Here is a 6,753-nt window from a genome sequence, read left to right on the forward strand (position 1 = left end):
TGGGAAGGGAGTGAGACAGGGTTGTAGTCTATCCCCGATGTTATTCAATCTGTATATTGAGCAAGCAGTAAAGGAAACAATAGAGAAATTCGGAGTAGGTATTAAAATCCACGGAGAAGAAATAACAACTTTGAGGTTCGCCGATGACATTGTAATTCTGTCAGAGACAGCAAAGGACTTGGAAGAGCAGTTGAACGGAATGGACAGTGTTTTGAAAGGAGGATATAAGATGAACATCAACAGAAGCAAAACAAGGATAATGGAATGTAGTCGAATTAAATCTGGTGATGCTGAGGGAATTAGATTAGGAAATGAGACAATTAAAATAGTAAAGGAGTTTTGCTATTTGGGGAGCAAAATAACTGATGATGGTCGAAGTAGAGAGGATATAAAATGTAGAATGGCAATGGCAAGGAAAGCGTTGCTGAAGAAGAAAAATTTGTTAACGTCGAATATAGATTTAAGTGTCAGGAAGTCATTTCTGAACGTATTTGTATGGAGTGTGGCCATGTATGGAAGTGAAACATGGACGATAAATAGTTTGGACAAGAAGAGAATAGAAGCTTTCGAAATGTGGTGCTACAGAAGAATGTTGAAGATTAGATGGGTAGATCACAAACTAATGAGGAAGTATTGAATAGGATTGGGGAGAAGAGAAGTTTGTGGCACGACTAGAAGAAGGGATCGGTTGGTAGGACATGTTCTGAGGCATCAAGGGATCACTACTTTATATTGGAGGGCAGCGTGGAAGGTAAAAATCGTAGAGGGAGACCAAGAGATGAATACACTAAGCAGATTCAAAAGGATGTAGGTTGCAGTAGGTACTGGGAGATGAAGAAGCTTGCACAGGATAGAGTAGCATGGAGAGCTGCATCAAAGCAGTCTCAGGACTGAAGACCACAACAACAACAGTCAGTGTGTAGGACGGTTATAAGGGCAAGTACTAAAGAAAGCGGAAAGTTTCAAGTACCAGGGGATCATGATCCTACGACTGTGAGAAGTCCGGTCTTCGGCAAGAGTGTACCAGCGAAAAGTAAGGAAATGTTATACAGAGGGCGTTATGTTCCAGTACTCGCGCATACATAAGGGACTTCGGTAATGAAGGAAAGGCAGATGAGCAGCATACAGGCCTGTGAGTTGAAATATCAAAAAAGCAGAAAAAGACTTACTAGCATCCATAAAGGAAAGAAACGGTGAGAGAGATAGTGAAAGAGTAGGCAATGCAAGAGACCATTGAGAAGATAAGATTATGGGCATGTTAAAAGAATGGGAATTAGTAGGATACCGAGACAGGTTCATGAAATGACAATAGGATGCAAGAGGCCTAGATAAAGACGGAGTGGCAGATGATGTGGAAATGAAGGAATGTGTGATTAATGAGGAGAAGACTGGGACAGAGTGAAGAGAGAAACGTGGGGAGGACAGAAGGAGATGTACAGGCTTTTGTTCCAAACAGAGACTGTAGACAAAGATGATGAAGATTACGATGATGGTCTAGTAAAAACGACAGATAACTCTTCCCATTTACTCTTTCTATCTCTGTCTAACGAAACCGTAACTCAAGCGTCTTCTGTTAACAGTTGTATGAGGACCTTATACAGTGTTTACTTTTATTATTTTCATCTCAAAACCCACGTTCAGAAGTGTGCAGTTTTGACTACTACCTGTTCTGTTACTTCCATGTCCTCATCAACACTCTTTCCACATCAGTAGTCGACGTCCCAGTGAGTGCCGGTGTTTAGCTCTGTTTCGTGTACGCATTGTGCATTCTGACGTTTTGTCGACTCATTCTCCTATCCCAGCTGCCTGTAATTTAGAAGATTGGAAACTCAAGTTTTCTCAGAGTAACTGATTAATCGTCGGATAACGGGTGTTCAACGGAGTTTTTCTTTTTATTTTATGTACAATGCTTCGCCGAAATATTCGACATAAAATGCAAACAAAAAATCGGCTAAATACCTGGAATATTACTATCGTTTGTGTTATGAAAAACAAAGAGCTTTGATAAAATTTAGCGATTCCAACTGAACAGCCGATACCGAGACTGTTGGATGTGAAACCAGCCAAAAGGTTCGGAAAGTCGGAACACGGCAGCGCTGAATGCAATACAGTGTACTCACTGCTCGGCGACAACACTGCACGTAATCAGCCCAGCGGAGAAGTACGGAAAAGAGCGTGGCTTGTCGGTGCTCGCTTATCTGGCACGCGACTGACAGGCAGTAAACTCCTGCTCCTTCGTGCACATTGAGAACAGTCGAGACCGCTTCTTGGAAAACACTCTGCCAATGAACGCCGGCCTGCAGCTTTCCTGAAACAAGCTCTGCTAGTCTGTCTACAAGGTGGTGCACGAAATGTGTTACCAATTTGTTTTTGAATATAAACTTTACTGCCAATACAATCTGAAAGGAACATATACTACAATGAAGAGCCGTCCATGGAGATTTGTTCTAACTCAGCACATGCTCAATATTTTCACCATTTCGTTTCCTAACTTCCTTCAAACGAACACTGAAGTTAGTGATTACCCTATGGCACATGTCTTAAGTAATTTCACTGCAAGCTTGAAGAATAAGTTTTCTGAGCTCCATTAAATCAGCTGGACGTTTCGGGAAAATTTTTTCTTTTTGGTTCCCCCAAAGAAAAAAATCACATGGATTGAGGTCTGACTATTGGGGGGCCAATTTTGTCCGTCATTGAAACGACCTGGAAACCTGAGTGAAATGATCCGCATGTCGAAATGCTCGTGTAAAAACTCCAACACAGTGTTTGCCGTATGTAGTTTTGCTCCATCTTGCATGAACCACTGTGTGTTGAAGGGCAAGGCAGTAGCAAGAAGCTGCACAATAAAGCTATTGCGAAGCATGCTCAAATAAAGCTCGCTGTTCACAGTTTCTTCGAAGAAAAAGGGTCCAATAAGTCCGTGACTGGAAATTGCTACCCACTCTGTAATCCTCGGAGCATAATGTTGTCGTTCATGGAGCACTTGTGGGTTTTCAGCGGCCCAAAAGCGCACATTTTGTTTGTTAACCACTCCGTCCAAATGAAAATGCGCCTCATCTGAAAAGCAAACGTTGTTGAGAGTTTCTTCCCTATCCTCCGCCCACTGAGCAAACAGTAGTTTATGCGGCTTGTGTTCTTCAGTGAGCTTCTGTGCACATGTCATCTTGTATGGGTACATATGGAGGTCACTTTTAAGAATGCATTGAACGGAGCGTCTCGATATTCCCAGTTCCACTGCTTCCTTTCTACACGATTTCCGGGGACTTCTCTGTACAGCAACTCGTACCGGTTCAATATTCTCCGGCGAATAAACAGGCTTAGGCCGAGGTCGCTTCGCTTCCTATACTGTTCCTTCCTGTACAAATTTATCGTACAACCTGTGGATGGTCTTCTTGCAAGGGACCCATCGTGTGTTAAACTGTTGTCGAAAACGCCTCTGAGTCACAACAAGGCTTTTCGTTTCATGAAAAAGTAACACAATTGCCGATCGTAGGCGTGTCGTCAGTCTTCCATTGTCAGCCATTCCTGCTTACTCAACGAGTTAAAATTTCATAGAGTGGCTGAGATACTAGTTACAGCGCTCCTAGCGGCAACCAACGCTAACTCGGCCGCCATGTTCTCCTTAGTCAAAACATTAGGAAAGCGTTACTGTTGTTTGTGTTGGAAGTGTGTCAGCTGTTGTGATATTACTGCAATATTTAACTTTTCTAGTTGACTTTTTTGTTACAAAATATAAAGTCAACATGCCTGCAGTGTGTTCAGCGTTCAACTGCACAAATCGCAGCGATAAAACAACAAATATTTCATATTATAAGTAAGTATATTAGTACCGAAATACGACACACGTTTTTTAATGTTTATTAAAGAGTCATTTGCATTGGAACTGTAATTATGCTTAAGACAAATGCAGGAAGTAATTTATTTATTGTTGATTACAGATTTCCTTTAAAAGATAAGGAAATTACAAAAAGATGGGTTATAAATATGAAGCGAGAAAACTGGTTTCCTACTACAGCCAGTTACCTCTGTTCAGCTCATTTTGAAGAGAAATATATGTACCACACAAATGTCCAGAGGCGCCTTTTGTCAAAACCAGTACCTACTATCTTTAACTTTCCACCACATTTACAAAAGCAAGATAAAGTATTACGACCACAACCCAGAAAGCGATCTTTCGACAATTTGCAAGATAGTGCTATTACAGTGACATCATTAGCACAAAGTAAGTCAATAATTTAATTTTACTCTGTGTTCTTATTACTTTGAATTACATATTTTCTATTATAATCTTATGGTGTAACTCTGTTATAAACTTATGATGCAACTACATTCTTTCAGTGCCTGTCGGACCCACATCTGTTTCTGCTGACCACAATTTCTGTCTACCAAGCCCTAAGAAGTTGAAAACACAATATAACAGAGTACAAGCAGAGAATGTGCGACTAAAGAAGCGGATAAAGCAAATGAAGCAACTTAGTGTACGACACAAAAGAAGAATAGTGCAGTTACAGACTTTAGTTGCTGGTTTGAGAAGAAGGCTATGTAGTTCAGTTTCTGATATGTGGTTGGTTTGTTGAAGCAGCTATTGGAACTTCAGTGCAGTGCTAAAGTATGCCATTATTCTCAGCAAATAAGGAAATTTGCCCTGACCCTACACTTTTATTCTGCCAAGGCATACAGCTACTTACGAAAATTTGTGAAATCACCCCACCCAAGAACGCTTCGACTTTGTTATTGAATTACTATGCTTGTGTTAACTACTTGTAACACATATTTCAAATAAATTCTCGTTCACAGTGTACTGGTTTTTGAGGCTTTGACTGTTTACTTTGAAATAGCGACAAAAATATCGCATTTCTGCGCCTGTTACTGTTTCTAATAGTTAACCACAGCATGTTTAGAAGTTTCACCGTAATATTCTGGTGGTACCTGCTCTAATTGCATTAATTTATGGGCAACAAGTAACTTTATACTGGATGGACAGACTTATTTGAGCTGTCTTGTAGTGTTATCTACATCGAAAAGTTTAGCCATATTTCGACAAAAACATCCCTTTTTGCTGTCAGTGTGCACTGAAATCACTGCTGTCTATTGCTTGTTTTAGAAAAAATAAAGCTAGTATGGGCTATTTCAAGTAAGTCAAACGCAGTTACAAGGGGGCGGGACACAGCAGACGAATGCCTTGACTAAAGAAAACATGGCGGCCAGAACTTCAATTTGCTTCAAACATGGCGGACCTATAGCCACTCTATGAAATTATAACTCGTTGTGCTTACTAGTCTCCTAGCGGCAGTATCGTGAATTACACGTCATTTCGTAACTCATTTGTTTTTCCAAACTCTGCTGGTACTGCTGTAGAGATCCCAGCTGGATATCTAATGTGCGTAGTAAATTGTGAAAGAAACAATTGGTAACACATTTCGTGCGCCCCCCTTAGAATTGGGTGTCTGAGCTAAGTTACGAGGCGCCCTGAAATGTAATGCCTTCGAATTTTTAATGTGAAAACTCTTAAGGCTTCGTAAATAAAACAAACTTCATTAAGAGTCTACATCTTCATTCTTCATGTCTACATACATATTTCTCGATATTGTCATCCTGGCGTCGAACACCTTTCTCCCAACGACAGACCAGTTTGTTGATACCGTCACTGTAGAATGTTTGACTTTGCAGGTAGAGCAACGGCCTCACCCCTGTTTTCACCGCTTCGACACTATAATTTGACGTCCTCGGACGTGTTCTTTACGGTATGGAAACAGATGAAAATCCGATGGGGCCAATTCGCGACTGTATAACGGACGATTGCCGACAGAGAACCCAGTGCATCGGACGCAGGGCTCGTGTGTGGCCTGGAACTGTTATGCTGAAGGACACAGACATGGCGATGAAATTTAGCTGTACTATAACTGTTCGTTTGCACTTCATAATGCGTATATGTTCATCCTGACAGAGTTCTTGTATTTTTGGAAATACCATTTTGACTAGCTGGATGTTTTGAAAATGGGTCCCGGCCCGAAACCAGTCATCAAGTAAATAAAAAAAATTGGAATTTGCAGCTTTGGCTGGTTTTACGTTGTATTAACTACTAACTAACTCACTAAGGAATGAAGGCAAATTAGGTCCCATTGACAACGAGACAGAATACAAGCTTGAAGAGGGAAAGGATAAGCAACAAGATTGGCCACGTTCTTGCCAAAGGATCTGTTCTTTCAGCTTAGTCGATGTAGGAAAATGACAAAGAAACCTAAATGTAGGTGACTGGACAGAGATTTGAACTCTGGTCCCCCAGCGCACTAATCAATGCGCCACCTGGCTCTGTTTCATACGAACTGTAGCGACAGACAGGCAGACAGGGTTGAGGTATGTTTGCTGAATTGTTCCATACGAAGAATCCACAGTCTCCAGCAGCTAAGCAGGCTAGACAAAAGATTAGTCACCAAAGGAGGTGTCGTGTCATTTCCCTCTAAGAACCCCCCCCCCCTCCCCAGTTCGACTAGACCTTCGGTGCCATGCACAGCACACACCTGTCTCGAGCATTTTAAAATTGTCCACAAGCAGGTGCTAGAGCAGCAGTGTAGTGCCACTCGTCTGCGGAGCGTCGAATGGGTGGCGTGCCCACAGATCCCTGGGAATCGGTCAAGGGCAGTCTCTGTACAACTACATTTCAAAGTCCACAACGAAGGAGCACGGATGGCACCGACGGCGTTATCGAAGTGCGTGGTCTTAGAGGAGCCCTTTGCTGTTCTATTCACGCAT

This window comes from Schistocerca piceifrons, chromosome 7 (assembly GCF_021461385.2).
Source record: "Schistocerca piceifrons isolate TAMUIC-IGC-003096 chromosome 7, iqSchPice1.1, whole genome shotgun sequence".
NCBI lineage: Eukaryota > Metazoa > Arthropoda > Insecta > Orthoptera > Acrididae > Schistocerca > Schistocerca piceifrons.